This window comes from Phocoena phocoena, chromosome 3, assembly GCF_963924675.1.
Source record: "Phocoena phocoena chromosome 3, mPhoPho1.1, whole genome shotgun sequence".
NCBI classification, from domain to species: Eukaryota; Metazoa; Chordata; class Mammalia; order Artiodactyla; family Phocoenidae; genus Phocoena; species Phocoena phocoena.
In genome coordinates, this window is record NC_089221.1 from 40,184,894 (window position 1) to 40,203,337 (window position 18,444).

Here is an 18,444-nt window from a genome sequence, read left to right on the forward strand (position 1 = left end):
AGATACTTCATGATATGCTGTTTTAAATTCTGAGCCATATGAAAATATTTTTTTAAAAAACAAGGCAAATTTTACAAATATGGAATGAATACAAACATGTACTTCTCACAAACCTTTGGCTGGGAAACAAAAACATTCAATCAGTAGTATTTATTGAAATCTTACTACAAGCCAGAGACATGTGCAAGAAATAGAGTGGAGAACAAGACAGTTAAGTTTCCTAATGCTATGAAGGCAGACAGACTTCTTGTGAATAAGAGAATGAGCACATAGCAGCTATATGAACATCCTTAGCATCATTTGCAAGGAAGAGCAAGATTATCATATTATATTGATTAAGCTAACCATTTCAGCTCATTACCAAATCTTATTCACACATACATTATATATATTGAATATTATATATGATACATATATTTGTTATATATATTATATATACATACATATATGTATGCATGTGTGTATACCTATATATAATATTGTGATTGTACCTATTTAATAAGCACTATCTTGATTATTTGAAGGGGCTAATAAAGCTTGCAAATATTTACAACTTGTAAGTAAAAATAAGGTTTTGCATAATCTTTGTCAATCAACTATCTGAAGAAATATTTTGGTGGATTTTTTCCTCTATCAAATGATGCGTAAGTAGATGACTTCATGGTCACTCACAAGTCAGATGATGGTCATAATTTTAAATCTCTTGAATTTTCTCATCATCCAGGAAGAAGACTATGCTAGCTTTTTCAGAAATTATAAATGTCTTTGTTAATTATTCAAAGTGTCAAAGATAATCATGGAAAACACATTAAATCATTTGAAGACAGTACATTAAAAAAGGCCCCCTGAGTACATGTTCTCTTTAAGCTGTCTCTAGTTGACTAATCAAAACTGAAAGGTTTTTTGTTTGGTTTTTTGTTTTTTGGGTTTTTTGCTTGTTTGTTTGTTTGCTTTTTCCTGCTTGGAGCCAGGAAGCTGAGTGAGTAAACATTGGGTTTCTCACATATTATATAAAATTAGAAAATAATGTCATGTTACTCTTCATGGTTATGAAATTTAATATGTTCAAAATATATGGAGAATTCTCATTATTATTTTGTAGACCTTGGAATAGTCACATTCTGTAAAAGGAGGCAGGATCATATGGGTATTAAAAGCCTGGGCTCCAGACTTTCTGGAATGAGTGCCAGTTGATCCATTTATTACCGTTGTGGCTTTCAACAAGTTAATCCCTCTACATCTTAGTTTCTTCACCTCTAACATGAGGATGATAATAGCACCTACCATAGAATGTTGTGGGGATCTCTTTACTCTTTCTCTTGCAAACCATTCATTCTCATCAGAGTAATGTGACAGAAAAAAGTCACTACGTCCAAAATCTGTTTTCTCCAGTAATAGAACTCTGATTTTTATCTAGACAGTGAATAAAGAACACATTTGTCTGTCTTCCTTGCAGCAAGATATGAATAAGTTTTGGTCCATAATATGTATACCAAGTGTCATTTGGTCACTTCTTTGAACTTTCTTATGATGAAATTACTGGTGTATGCCTTTTCCACATTTTAAAAATTCTTTGTCCCTTGTTCTAGTCTATGGCTTAAAACTGGAAGTGGTGGCTGGAACAGTACCCACTATTTTTTGCTAGAAGTGGTGAACCTGAAAGAAACAAGGGTCTCTTGGACTTGAATTACCATGGCAAGCCTAGACCACCCACTCAACAAGAGAGAGAAACATTATCTCATTTAAGGCACTGTTATTTTGCAAGTCTGACACTTTTAGTCAAGATCATCTTAATTAAAAAATAATTAATTGAGACTTAAAGGAAATGGATCAATACCCTGAAAACTTAAAGATTATTCTACCAGAAAAGCAAAAAGAAAAAGGAAGAAAGAAAGAGAATACAAGATAACATGAACAAGCTTATGAATCAATAAAACTAAACAAAAATAGGACACACAATCTAGGGGGAAAACAAAGCTGAGATGAAAATGCAATGGGGGATCTCACTTCTACCAATATGGCAAGCTAAATATTCAGAAAAATTCTCCTGTTCTAAAACACAAAGGAGTGTTTTAAATTATTTTAAAATCACTTTTTAATGTATTACTGAAAGCAAAACAGACTGAATGAATGACAAGCAAAATGACAAACTGAAGCTGTTACAAATTTGGGGAACCTAGGATTTTTAAATGTCTTTAGGGGAATGAGATAAGGCCTAGATCCTTGATGAGGTGGAAAAGAGACAATTGCAAAAAGACAGAAGTTTCAAAGGGCTAAATGCTCAGTGGAAAAATATGCTAGAAAAACTCTACTGGGAGTCCACTAGGAAATAAGTAGTTTTTTTAAAAGAAAAAGACTCCATCTTTTTAATGCTATTGCATATTAATATTAGAACTTTATAGAAGCAATATATTTTTGATACAAAGTATCAAAATAAAACATTTATGAGGTACAGAATTTCCTTCAGTTTTTCTTTGGTTTTGTTTCTATATTAAATGCTTTATTTTTAAAGCTTTTATAATATGATTTAATTTTATAAAATGCTTTTTGCTGTCTATATCAAATTTTGTTATGATCTCCTTTTTGTATATATGTGAGGATAACTAATATTATTTATTATTGTTATTGTTTATTAATCATAAATAATAATTATACTAATATGCATATAAGTGAGGAGATCTAATATTAAAACCGGTTATTCCTGGGTGATCGATGTGAATTAGGTTGATTATTATATTCTTTTATTTTTCTGTATTAGATTTTTAGAACAAGCATGTCCTTCAATAAAACAAAACAAAAATCAGCTTGAAAATAGTTGCCAAATTCAAAAGAAAACATAAACAAAAGGAAGAAAGCTCAAATTTATAAGTAGTTGAAGAAGGAAAACAAACTTGAATTCAATATAGCAATATCGGGACTTCCCCGGCAGTCCAGTGGTTAAAACTTCACCTTCCAATGCACAGGAGGTGGGTTTGATCCCTGGTTGGGGAGCTGAGATCCCACGTGCCTCGTGGCCAAAAAACCAAAAAACATAAAACAGAAGCAATATTGTAATAAATTCAACAAAGACTTCAAAAACGGTCCACATCAAAAAAAGCTTAAAAAAATAATATAGCAATATCATGCATGGTACTGTGCAGAGAAATTAAGAAGTACGGTAAGTATAGCTCAGAAAACAAGAGCTACCAAATCAACAGTCACAGGAGCAGGAAGTCCAGGGATCTTTTTGTGTAAGGACACTGAATCTCTTGGATTATAATAACAAGACATGGAGCAAATACAGAAGACATCTCCAAGGCCTTGTAACATCCTAGGAAAATGGAGCCAAGGAGAAAACTAGCTTAGCTAGAGAATGACTGCCACCTCCCTAGGGAAGTTAGATTGGAGATGCTGGTGATGGAATTGGTGTGTATATGCACTATCTTTAACCCTCAGTCACTCTGGCAAGCTGGTTAGGGTACTGATGTTCTGGCTAGGGAAATCTTCAACATTAATGTCTTGGATATGCTTTGGCCAATAATGAATTAAAAATTGACAATAAAATGATAACTCCGACCCCAAGAGATACTATATTAGACTATGTTTTCAATGACTCCAACATATGTATAGACAGGGACTATTATAGTAGTATGTCAAATACTTTTGTTCTTGTTTTAATATCAATATGAAAATGGGGAATTTTAAAAAGCAAACTTTGGAAGAATGCAACCCTTGGTCAAACTCTGCAAACCCCATTTTTCAGCTCTAGCTGACTTGATGAGAGTGGTTGTCACTTTTCAAGTAAATGGAAGATTAGATTGATAACTCAAGGTATTGAACAGGAATAATTTCATTTATTGATTCATAGGTTTTCATTATAATAGAAATATTTACTAATTTTAAAAATCACTATAAAAATGTGATAACTCAGATGTCATTCTCTGATTTTAGTCATTAAAGTACTTCATCATACAGCAATCGTGTCTCACAAAAATAAATAAATAATAAAGACCAAGACCTCAGCAGATTTGGATGAGGAATGTTTTCAGTATATAATTTTTTAATTACAATTTTAAGAATTTTTTCCTTTTTACAATTTGTCTGGTTTTAGCAGCCAATTTTTGCAATGAAATAAGTTTGAAGTGGGAAGTAGTAGACCTGTTGCTCTGATGCCTCTATAAGTTGCCTTAGAACGGCAGCAGCCTGGCACTTAAATTTTGCACTCTGCAACTCGTAATTTATCAAGATGCTTGAACACACTCAGAAAGAATTGTGAGAGTAGAACATGGAAATAAATAAATAAATAAGCCAGATAAGAGTTTTCCTCACCCCCTCCGTCACCCCAATCCTTTTCACAGAAGAGCACACGGCCAATATCATCAGGTATGAAATGAAAGTTTTTGTTCATTGAATATGGTGGAGACATATTCTGGGGAAATGTACTGCTATCATGAACCAAGAGCTACTAACCCCTGGCTACTCATAAGTAGAGAGTAACTTAATTCAGTTTGAGGGATTTTTTTGTTTGTTGGGGGGTGGTTTATAGTGGAAGAGAATAATAAGATGTTTATTCGTGTGTTTTTAAATCCAATAACACAGCTATAATAACAATATATGGTAAAAATGACACATTATAAACTACAGTCTTATTTGGGAACCGTTTTCAAATGAAGCTGAAAGGAGAGAGATAAAGGAATATTCCATTCATACTATTTTTAAAATAAAAAAAGAAAGTCCTAGAGAATACACAAATTCCAGGATGTTAATTTTATAGGCCTGAGATGCTCTTCACTGACATAAAGAATGCAGGGCAAGCAGATGCTGGATGGGGAAAGTATGACTTCTTCCTTTAGCGTATTTAGAATGTGTCCTATGGTCATTTAAGTGAATTAATCCAGGAGACTTCACAAAGAAATCTAGTCTGAAAAGATAGATGTGTGAGTCATCAGCACAGGGTGCAGTTTGGGCCTAGACAATCTAATGCTGTAGCCTTCATGCTTAGCCCAGAGTTGCGCCCACACTAAGCTAGATGCCCACATTTTTGAGCCTTTTTATTTTGAGCTATTTACTGTTGCTCACGCTTGATTCTTACCACCAAATTAATTTGAACTTGCTTTTTTTATGAATTCATAGGGTCACTTCAAATATGAAGTAAACACTATTAATTTGCTTGAGGAAATCGGAGGATTTGGCTCAGTAGAGCATGAAAAAATGACCTGCTGATTCTTCCACATGAATGTCTCTTCACCACTTCAGACCCAACATGCCCTAATCTAAGCGTCTAATTTTCTCTGAACATGGGCTTCTCTCCTGGACACCCTATCTTGTTGTCTATATTATTACACCATCCTCCATCTCACCCATGCTTGAAACCTTTGAGTTTCAAACACTATACACTTAGTCTTATCAATAATTGCAATTGAAAAGTATAAAGGAAGACGCGTTTGACTCTTTAACCCTATCAAAATGTTCTATTAAAAAATGAATTAGGGCTTCCCTGGTGGCTCAGTGGTTGAGAATCTGCCTGCTAATGCAGGGGACACGGGTTCGAGCCCTGGTCTGGGAGGATCCCACATGCCACGGCGCGGCTGGGCCCGTGAGCCACAACTACGGAGCCTGCGTGTCTGGAGCCTGTGCTCCGCAACAAGAGAGGCCGCGATAGTGAAAGGCCCACGCACTGTGATGAAGAGTGGCCCCAGCTTGCCAGGATTAGAGAAAGCCCTCTCAGAGAAACGAAGACCCAACACAGCAAAAATAAATAAATTAATAAACTCCTACTCCCAACATCTTCTTTAAAAAAAAAAAAGAATTAGTATTCCTAATAGTAACAATCATTTGTTTTCTGAATTTAAAACTTTAAATTCTTACTAATTGCAAAAGTCCATAATGTCTGTATGAAGTGCTCAACTTCATGGAATAAAAATGGCAGCTCATGGTTTAAGAATATTTAAAAGATAAACAAGGAATAATGAAGCCTCAAAACTGTGGTTATTATGGATCAATTTACTTCATGTATCCACTCTCATGCAAAGAGAAGTTAATCACTAAACTGCAAAGAATATCACTGTCATTTTCAATTAAAAATGTATCCATTATTTTGGACCCTGCAGCGTGTCTGTAAGACATGATTTTTTTCTTCTCTCTGTGTATGCATAATCCAAATATATTTTGTCTGGTTCAGCCTTAAGTGAGATAATATTTCTTACTTAACTACTTGAAGACCATCTGGGGATCTGAAACCTCATTATGATAAATTAACATAAGTGGCTCATGGCTTAGGTAAGGCAAACATAGAAATCTATGTGTATATACATATATGTATAAATTCATACACACACACACACACACACACACACACACACACATATTGAGTGATAAGAGGCCAAATAAAATATTCCACTTCAAACTACATCTCCTAGAAAGAAACTCTCCTGGAACCTAGTATTTCAGTCTTCATAATGGCGTCATGGCTCAGGTACTGATTATAAGGATATGATAATTCAGGAAATTAAGGAACACATGCAGGCTAGTCTCTCAGCAGGTATTCCCTCCTACAGAACAACTAGCACAGCTGGTCTGCTCAGCGCAAGTGCAGGGCACAGCACCCGGCCCCACTTCAAAATCACTCCTCAGCATACCAGAGATTTCACGTTTCAATCTTAGCAAAATAGTCTTCGGAAAAAAAAAAAAAAAAAAAAAAAGGTTCCCTTTGAGGTATTGTTTCAACTCTGTGCTGGAACAGACAAGAGTTTTACAAGGAATATATTGCATTGTATCATTTCATTATAGTAATTAAACACCAAGCTGAAATTTTCAAGTAATTGTTTTTAATTCAAGATGATCAGTCAATAGGTCCAGAAATCATCACATAATTTCTTTTATTACATGAATTGTCTTTTGTGCAAAATGGACATAATAAGAATTATTTTCTTACCAATATCTGCCAAAAATCATTAGATGTTAATGACTGATAGGTTGTTTCTGTACTTTTCTGGGGTTTGTTAGCTTCAAAAATAATTGTATCAGTCATTTTAGGCTGTGTTCTTAAACATGTTGACAAAAATACAACTCGCCTATTAGGAAATTAAACCAATTATATAACTTTTAAGACAATACGTAATTCTGAAATTCTATAAATCATGGATTATTTGACTAGTTAAATAATTCATCCAGTCATACCATACTCTTCAAATTCCTTTCCATCAAACTGAGATGGGACCTACCCATAAGTTATAAAACTCACCTGGCCAAGATTTCACAACCAGACTTCTATAGAGTAACTGCTTAGTGGCAAAATGCCAAGAGGAATGAGGAAAAAAAGAAACACTTAGTTTAGCTATATACAACCTAATCCACGAATAATTCAGAGTTGACTATAAAGAGCACGAATCCAAACTGGCAATGCTCCAGTGTTTTTTAAACAAATATGTAAAGTTTTTCTTTAACTTCTGGAATCTTAAGGCATATAAAGTTGCTGCCATTCCTATAAGTCCTTCAAGAACTTAAATTCTGGAAATATATATATCTCTTCTCTCTTACCACAGTTCAGCGTTATCCTTAGTGAGGCTGAGATAATTATGGCGAAAGACAACTTAGTTTTAAAACCTGTCTACGTCCTCTTGGTATGATATTGTGCATCTTAACTTCTGTTCATCCCCCAGTTAGCAGTTTCTGTGATACCACAGAAACTGTAATACCACAGTAATAGCACAGAGGGTTTCATGAAAGTAAATGGAATAAGCATGTAAAGAGCTTGGCACTATATCTAAAATCTGAGAACCACCATCAACATTGAGCACATAATATGCCATTTGGATTTACCAATTATGCCTGTGATGAATCCCATCACATAACCCACCCCCATTTCAGTTCCATGCATAACGCCAGGACCCTCTCAAATTGCCAGTGGTGTTTCTGCTTTGAGCCTCAAAGCTTTCTCTAAAGCCAAGGAAGACAGATCAGCCCATAACTGAATGAAGTTTCCTCCCTGTTGCAACTTTCAACCAATGGGGGACAGGAGTTAGTGGATTAATTCCCCAGCCTCCTTCTTTCCTGGTGGGACAATTCTAGGGTGCCCCTTGGAAGGCCCCCATGGTATTGAACCCCAGCTGGTCACGTCATAACCAGCCCATTAATTTACCCTCTACTGGCTTTTCTCCCTTCCCTCTCTCTCTCCTTCATCCCTCACTTCGTTTCCTAAGATTAATTCTCAAATAAACAGCTACGCCCAAGTCCTTATTTTAGGCTCTGCTTTCCAAGGAACTCAACCTACGACAAGCACATAATATATGCCAGTCACTGTGCTAAGTACTTTTAGGATTGACTCATTTAATCTTCACAATAAACCTATAATGCAGCTACTATTATGGGTCTCATTTTACAAATAAGGAAACAAGCTTAATTGCTTAAGTTCTCACAGCTAGTAAGTGACAGAGCTAGGTAACTGGAGTAACATGAAACAGTAGAGCACCTGAAAAATGCCCTGATGTAGATCCCATTATTTCCCAATGATGCTCAATAAATGTGGTTTAACTGTAATTAGGTTCTGTAACAACCACGGCTCTCTGAATTTTTAGCTACTGGAATTGCTTTAGGGATCACTTTATACTATCTGGATTTGCCACCTTTCTTTAAGCTAGGAATCAGCAGTTCAGTTTCTCTTGGTTACAGTGAGAGCAGAGCAGGTTATAGGGACACTGTAAATTCAACCAGGGTCCTCCTCTCCCTTGCTGAAATTTCCATAAATTGAGACTGTTTGCTAAGTCCTAGACAAACACTATCTCACTTAATCCTGACAATATTCCTAAGAGGTCAGTAATTCTATGTAGACCATATGGATGGGGGAATTTTAAGTAACTTCCCAAACTTACAGAGGAAGTATGCTTTGGTGGAACCAAAATTACCCACATGGGTAATTTTTAGTTGTTATTGTGCCCCCTTCAGCAGAATTTGACACTTAATCTTTCTGGAAGCACTCTCTCCCCTTGGCTGCCGTGGTTACACTTTTTCTGGTTTCCTCTGCCTTGCTGGCTTCTGCTTTACAGTTTGTTTTGAACACTACCCAAAAAATTAAGTATCAGAGGTCCTCTGAGCTCCGTTTCAGGCTTCTTGTCTCACCCTACATTCTCTCCCTGGGCAATCTCAGCTATGCTATCAGAATTAATTACTATCTATAGGATGATGATATACAACATTTGTATCTTTAAACCTGACCTGTTCTCCAATTTCCTGTTCTTCAGTATTTTCTCACATATTCAGGTGCCTACCTGACATCTCCCTTTGAGTATATCAATGACAGCTCAACTCCATCTGCCCAAACCAAATTGTTTATTATATTATATATTATATTATTATATATAATATATATTATATATATAATTATTTCAGATCCGTGACTATATCTCTAGTCCAAGTTATCCTTATTTCCTTTGTAAAAATTGCCAATTCTGCCTAATTGGTCTATAGCATCAACCCTGTCCTGTTTGTTAAGTTCTCTACATTGCAGCCACAATGTTCTGATCAAAAGACAAATTTCTACCACTGGTAACAAGATTTTCCAAAATGCTGAAAAGTTCTTTGGAAACAAAATTAAGTAAAATCTTCCCATTTTTCCTATAATACATAATTGTATTCCTGAGAATTTTAATATATATTGAAAACATGCAAAGTCTGCTATATATTTATAGGTAGATTCTAGACTTAGTAAATATATATAAATATATAAATGTATATAAAACATTATATATAAGAGTGGTATGTGTGCATATACAAGCAACTGAATACTTAGGACATTCAATAGTTGTAAGGGATTGAGAACGATCCTTCTTTGTGAGGGATTATGTCATAGACTGGCATCTCCCCAAAACATACAATGAGAAACAGACACGGGTATAAGGAAGGAAAAAAGAGAATATAGGGTAAGTTAACCTGTGGGATGTTGCTGTGGGTGAATGGGACCCAGCCCACGGGATCGCCTCTGAGAAACCAGGCAGAACACACCTCAGAAGTATCTTCTACCCAAGGACAGGAAGGCTGGGGCACTCATCCATGGATTCCCATGACCCACTGGGGTCTTTAACTACTCCCCACCTCGGGGTTGCCCCTGTGTGTGGCTGAGTAAGCTCCTGTGATGCTGGAGAAAACTCTCAGCCAGAGAAGAAGAGACGGAGATGTCTGAGGTGGAAACTGCCTACTTTAGCTGGGAAGAGGCAGATAATAAATGCATTGCCAGATAACTAGGGCTGAATCCACACACTAAATGCCAGCGGTGTCCCCAATTCATTGCGACTTCAAGAAAGGTGCCCCCAAATTTTCAAAATATGTCCTGAGGTAAGTTAGCACCCCCTTGGTTAATAAATATTTGATCAATATTGTACAGCTATTTAATAATAAGTATTAGTTGAATGAGTCAGTTAATTAGCATAAATGAGGAATTTTTTTGTCTCTCCAATATCTTCTTTTAAAATTCTAGTATAAAATGTATGTTTTGTGAATGAAGTTAATTTACATTTTAAATGAAGCACAGTTCAGAGGAGATTTTTTTTTTAAAGCAAGTAACTGCCTGAATTGAGTGTCCACAGTTCTTCTCCAAGTTTAAGTTATTTAAAAGTTTAAGTTATTATTTAAAATAGCTAATGAAAATAAAACTACATCTTTACCTGGGTTATTAAATGATTTTCTATGTTATACTACCATCACCTCCTATCAGACTGGCCTGTTATTAAAACAAAACATTTATTTTGTGCCAAAAAGCTAATGTTAGAGGCAAAGCAGTGAGTTAAACAGTGGACTTTTTAAAAATAAGTCAACCAGGTGCTGTAAATACATAAATCCCTATAATCTACTGGGTACATATAACCACACATAGCCGTTCATGATATTAGTGCATTTTAAAAGTTAGCATACACCCAGACACTAACTGATGGGATGCTCATCTGTTCAACCTTCAAAGCATAATAATGAATGTGACTTTCCAGACGGTTCTATTGCTAGGCTTTCACAAAGGGAGAAACGTTTTCCGGCTTCCCAATAAAACATAAGACCCAAAACTTCTCAGTTTCTGCTGCCTGGTAAGAAAAATAGAATTGGTTGGAGGCAATGAGTTTATTTGTTCTTTTAAACCATAGCAGGCATAAATCGACTCTGGTAGCATGTTTCCATGAGGCAAACAAAACCCTTGAGTGTAGGGCTGTGCTTTCTTTCGATGGGTGTTACCTATAACACCTGAACTCTGCGGTGTCCTTAGGCCACAGTCACTGTGGCAGATTTCCAGTTGTGAGTAATCTTCACTTGCTGGAACTTTAAACAGTTACAAATGTGCCATATACGTATGTTTTAATTATGGTAATCACCGTGCCCTGACATTCACTCAAAGAAGGCATTCTATATTCAAAGGCAGCGCTCGAAGTGTCAGAACAGCATGCCCTTACTTGGCTACTTTCTTAATAGCACATTTGCTTCTGTCACAGATTCGGTGTCCTGTGCCCATGTGGTCTGACTAATCTTACTGGTCCTACAATTATTTTGTCACTGTAATGGTTGAAGGGTGATCTATGAAAGGCAGTGGGATTTTTTCCCCTCTTTTTCCTATTGATGGTTCTGTCTGGCAGAATCTACAATACTAGTGGTTGATATTCTCATTTTTATGTATACAAATTTCAAGAGGAAAATTGCACACAAAGCACAAGAAAAATAGAACTCACTATAGGGAACATTAGGGATAGCAGCTATACACTTTTTAGCTATACCTACCTACATAAAAAGAAGAGAAAAAGAAAGAGAGAAAGTGGGTAATTAATAGCATTTTAAACGTGATATTTTAATGAATTAGCACCAAAGCTAATATTAATCAACTGTATCTAGAAAATGCTATTTGTACAAAAATATCAACGACTAGTCATGTTACAATGATGCAGAAGGGAATCCTTTTCCTTTTAATTTTTCTTCAAGCTACTAAATAGATTTGTTCCACCTAAAATGTCTACAATTTTCCACATCTTTAGAATAAAACCATTTGTCGATGGAGTAACTTCAGAAGTAATTTTTTTCAGTACAAGAAATCAACCATCAAGGAACATAATAAAATGAATCTGGAAATATGTTAATCCCCTACTTATTCAACTGTACTAGAGATTTAATATTGATATTGCTGGGAGCTGAACAGGAGCCAAACTAATTCCACAGAAGTGCTCTATCTGCATATTAACTACTGAAAATGCACAGAGATACAATCCTATTTATGCTACCCTGCAGCATCTGATGTGATTTAGGTTTGCAATCTCTTCAGCTTTTTAAATGTGTTGCTATGCCCCACTCCCACATACCTGGAGACAAGTGCGCCTTTCAGTCAACTTTCAGGACATTCTCCATCATACATTCTGCAAATGTAAATATTTAGAGACATGAGAATTCATTTTATTTCACTGGTTTATACGTTTCTTTTATTCCTGTGTTTAATGTGGTATCCATTGAATTACAAATTTTCTTGAGAAAATATGTTGTCTCCTTTATTTAGTCAAGTGTAGCTAGATTATCTTTGTGACATACATAGTTACCAGTAGTCTTCTTGAGACTACAAACACAAATTTGAGATTATAGTCTTGACATGACATAAAATTTTAATCAGCAGGAAATAAAAGATAAATTATTTTTCTATTTTCAGAACTTCTGAGTTTGGTAGTAATGTTCCATAGAAGGTAACTTTGATGTCTATATACTTTCCAGAAGTGATCTTAAAAACTCCAACTTCTCTTTGAAAATATTGAGATGATTACTTTGTAAATTAAATAGTAAATTTTTAATTTTAAAAATGCCTTTACAAAAAGAGACATAAGAAGATGAATTCAGCGACTCTTGGCTGAGGTTTTAAAGTAAATATGTGGACATATATACACTACCAAATATAAAACAGATAGCTACTGGGAAGCAGCCACTTAGCACAGGGAGATCAGCTCGGTGCTCTGTGACCACCTAGAGGGGTGGGATAGGGAGGGTGGGAGGGAGGGAGACACAAGAGGGAAGAGATATGGGAACATATGTATAACTGATTCACTTTGTTATAAAGCAGAAACTAACACACCATTGTAAAGCAATTATACTCTAATAAAGATGTAAAAAAAATAAAGTAAACATGAAAAAATACCCCCAGAATGATAAATAATATATTCTAGAAGAAGGAGGTCATGCTAGGGTATTCCCAGCATTATAATGTAGTAAACATATAGAAAGCTATATAGCTAGACCAGCTATAGAGAGATAGAGATAGTTTCAATAATACCAAGTATGTAAAGAAAAGCTTAATTCAATCTTGGATGAAGGGAATGCCAGGTAAAACATCTAGGGGACACAGCCCAAAGGAACATAATCAAAAACTCTGAGATGGGAAGATTCACAAGATTCATGCATACTGAAAGGAGGAATCTGTTTCAAACAATAGTGAAACTTTGCTGTAAATCATATATTTTACCTGTTCCTATAAAAAAGAATTTGATTTGATAATTAAATACGTACACTGTGTTTAAGCATTGCATTCATCTATTGACTGAGATTCAACAGTATACTGGAATCTCCTGGAATTAGAAAGAAAGAAAATCTACCTGTGTCTCTATTTTCCATTTTCTCTGGTAGAGGAATTTTGTCACAATACTTCATAGCCACAGCTTCCTCCTTGATCTTTTCTACCTTTTCTGTGTGTGTGTGTGTGTGTGTGTGTGTGTGTGTGTGTGTGTGTTTTCAATTTCCTTCAAAGAATAGCTAATGAAAAGAATTGCTCTTGATTAAGACCAAGGAAAAGGCTAAGTTCCTTTTTTGTACTTTTTGAACCAATACACTTCTGACTACCCTCTTTCATACTTCAGGCAATGTAGCTGCCAATCAACCCTTTCCTCTTCATCCAAGGAAGAAAACATCGCAAAGAAAAAGTTGCACCCCCAACGCACATAGCCACATATAGTACTTCTCTTTGTATGTTTATCCTACCACTCCTTGACAAGAGAGCTAAAAGCTGACTTAATAGGACTGAATCTAACCCTGAAATAAATGAGGAAGAATTTTCTAGAAATATGAGCATTTCTCTCCTCCTACAATTTCCCAAAGTCACTGCAGCATAGGAAACCTCAATACACACTTTGATGTTTCTTCAAGATAATGGATGTTTAGATTTTCTTCAATATTACAGTCAGAGAGTGTTTCAGTTCTGAAATAATGCTAATTTCTAAGATCAAGTAAAATAATAAGACTATGTGTTAAATTCAAATAATAATAATAAGTGAATACTAGAAAAATTATAGTAAATCAAGACAATCTGAACATCACTGAAGGATGGGGATCCAGAAACTAATCTTTACGGTAGCTGTGCAGTACTTAGAACCTCCTTATAATGAAGAATATAGACAATTTCCTTTGCATATTGTTTTTTTCTCTTTTCATTTATTCATCGTACAATGCATATGTATCAATATGAGTAGGTTAGAGCTCTTCCAGGATTGTACATCAGTTTGCTATAATTACATTGTAATATAAATGGCTGAGGAGACTTTGTACGAGTCAATCAGTGACCTTGATTTATTTTTCCAGGTCATGGAGATCCATCTTTGAACCTCATCAAAAATTCCAACTTAATAGCAGGTGTCAGCCTTTAATATTCCTCTGTCACAATCAGATATGTCAGAAAAAAATCCTACAAATAATAAAGCAAATTGGAGAAAATTTTTATTTTTCCATTTTTATTTTATGAATTATTATTGAAAAATAAAATACAGCTCATATGACACAAGGCAAGGAGGAAGAATAAAAATTTTATATATACCCTTTATACTCTCTACTTTCCTTTGGAAGCAGCAGACTGAGAGAGAGTAATTTTGTTTTTTTTTTTTTTTGGATTGGAGGATAGTAAGTAAAGCTTCCATATTCCTGGTTACTTTTCTGAGAACAGCACAGCACTTAAAACTGCATCTGTTCAAGAACGCTACAACCCCTCTTAGTGTTAGAGGAAGCCTTTCAAATGTTATTACATTTAAAGCTGGATAGTACATTCAAGTACTGTCACATTAGAGGAATCCTAGCCTGCTGGCCACCCTTTCAATAAAAGCATGTGATCAAATTTAAGCCCAGGTTGGTAGTGTCAACATTCCCATGTCAAAGCAAATTTGGAGCTGATGAAAACAAGCCTGGCTTGCTTATCAATCTGAGATAAATAAATGTTCCAGCTGGGCACACACATTTTAAATAAGAATTTGATAGAGACCCTTCTTTCTAGAAGAAATTCACCCAAGCATTTTTAACTTGTAGTTATCTGGGGCAGCTCTCTGTGATGGGCTGCAGTGAGACAAAGACATGGTGTGGGGCTGCCAGGTTGAGGGGAAGAGGAATCAGTGAACCTAAAATGGCAGCAACATCCATTGAAGCTGGGTAATTGTATTTGCCCATTCAGAAGGGACCTCCTCAGCTCCAGGCACACACCCCTCTGAGACCCCAAAGAGCCAAGCTCATGGAATTGGAATGACCTCGTTTTACCAGATGACTCGAGGGTTATGATGCCTACTTTACATGTGGGGGGGGGCATAACCAATGGGGAAATTCACTCCCAGTTACTGTTTATCTCTCATTCATTGCCATCCCTCTCCTCGGCACTCTGTTCTGAGGCAGGAGACCAGTGTGCGACATTCGGGATTTCAAGGAAAGCTACACCAACTTCTGCTCAGGACGCTTAGCTAATCTGAAGAAAGTGATGGCAAATTAGAGATTGAATATAGCTAGCAGTGTGCGATGAAATGTTTAACAACCATCTCTCAGGGGTGTGGGAGTCAGGGGAAGCCTGACAATTTCTGTGATATGGCTGATTTCAAACTACCAACATGATGATGTCACTAGGAGCTGAGAAAAGATGCAAGCAGTTGGCTCTCAAGCCGGCTGCCAAGCACCACTGACTATAACTCCAACAATGCAGGAAACCATTCACTTCCATCCCAAAGTTCCTTATTTCTGAACATCAAAACCTGGCTGACTCTGAAAATTTCTATATGAGAAGTAACAAAAAGAAATTTGTATAAAATAGCATCCATAGAACATGCAATAGCAACAGAGCTTTAAGAGGGCCCTGCTGGCCAAATGTAAGACCATTTTACAATTTTATAAAATTTTGTTTTTGTATGGGGTTATAAACCACTGAATAAAATAAAAAGCCATGAGTCCATATTAAAATAAATAAATAATGAGGGAGAAGGGAAAGATCTTCCTTACAGTAGAACACCAACTGATAAATGCACAAGAAATGATGGAATTAGAAAATCACCTCCATCCAATAACCATGGTCACTGAGGAAGAACAAAAAATCTGTGGAAGGAAAGGAATATTTACATTGTCTCAAAATATCTTCTCACATATGACATATTAATGACCACTTTTTAAAGTGAACAAAGGATACCATCCTAAAGGAATGATCAAAAGTTTACATCACCAATAATATAGATAAAAGCAAAACAAACAAATAGACAACAACAAAATCAAGATATGCCCTAGATGTGATGTACTGTGAAGGATACAGTATGACTTCTGTGAAATTCTTGACAAATGCATAAATGGAATCAAATCATGAGGAAAAATCAGACAAAACATCAGACAAAGCCTTCAGTTATTCTACAATATAACTGGCATGTACTCTAAAGTATGTCAAAGAATGAGCGAGAGGAAAAAAAGAAGAGTGAAGAACTATTCCAGATTACATGAGTCTAAAAGAGAGATGATGACTGAATACAACGAGTGATCTTGCACTGGAAAAAAAAGCTAAAAGGACATTATTGGGACAACTAGTGACATTTGAAAATTGACATAAATTGAGTAATGCATCTTTTTTTATGGAAAGGCATGTTATTTTAAATATAGCTGTGTGTACATGTCAATCCCAAACTCCCAATCTATCCCTCTCCCCTCCCCACCCTTTCCCCCTCAGTAACCATAAGTTCATTCTCTAAGTCTGTGAGTCTGTTTCTGTTTTGTAAATAAGGTCATTTGTATCTTTTTTTTTAGACTCCAGCAAATAAGTGATACCATATGATATTTGTCTTTCTCTGTCTGACTTATTTCAGCTAGTATGATAATCTCCAGGTCCATCCATGTAGCTGCAAATGGCATTATTTCATTCTTTTTATTGGCTGAATAATATTCCATTGTCTATATGTACCACATCTTCTTTATCCACTAATCTGTCAATGGACATTTGGGTTGCTTCCATGTCTTGGCTATTGTAAACAGTGCTGCAATCAACAGTGGGGTGCATGTATCCTTTCAAACCATGTTTTTCTCTAGATATATGCCCAAGAGTGGGACTGCTGGATCACATGGTAGCTCTATTTTTAGTTTTTTAAGGAACCTCCATACTGTTCTCCATAGTGGCTGTAACCAATCTACATTCCCATCAACAGTGCAAGAGGGTTTCCTTTTCTCTACACTCTCTCCAGCTTTTATTGTTTGCAGATTTTTTGATGATGGCCATTCTGACTGGTGTGAGGTGATATCTCATTGTAGTTTTGATCTGCATTTCTCTAATAATTAGCAATGTTGAGCATCTTTTCACGTGCCTCTTGGCCATCTGTATGTCTTCTTTGGAGAAATGTCTGTTTAGGTCTTCTGCCCATTTTCTGATTGGGTTGTTTGTTTTTGATACTGAGGTGTATGAGCTGTTTGTAAATTTTGGAGACTAATCCTTTGTCGGTCACATCATTTGCAAATATTTTCTCCCATTCTGTGGGTTGTCTTTTTGTTTTGTTTATGGTTTCCTTTGCTGTGCAAAAGCACTTTAATATCGTTAAATTTCTTTATTTTGATGATTTTGATTGTGGTTATATAAGAGAATGTTCTTACTCTCAGATAACACACACTGAATATTTAAGAATGAGGACATGATATTTCCAACTTGTTCTTTCAATTCGTTCTATATACATACATATGAGAATGGTATCTAGATCTAGGTCTATCTATATATACATATATATATAATTCTCTCATATATGTATGAGAGATACATGAGAAAATTTAGAGAGAGAGAGGAAGGAAGGGAGGGAGGGAGGGAGGAATAACAAATATAGCGAACAATATTTCATGAATCTGGATGAAGAGTAGACTTGGATTCTTTACCCTACTTTTGCAACTTTTCTGTTAGTTGGAAGTTAAAAAATATTTTTCTAAAAAACAAAAATCAGCAATGGACTCATTTATTTATCCATTGAGTATGTCCTATATGTTCACAGCAAGCCAAACACTTTGCTGGGCTTTGGAAGTATAAGGGAACACCTTCACAATACACTGTAGGAAAAATTAAGTATGATTTTATAAATGCAATAATGGAGTGTTGCTAAATAAGAGGATATAACGAGTCACTTGACTCAGTGCAAAGGGTGGTAGTGGAAGGGTGGGCAAGGAAGGCCTTCCAGATGTGCTGATGCTTGGGCTGATTTTTGAAGGATGAGC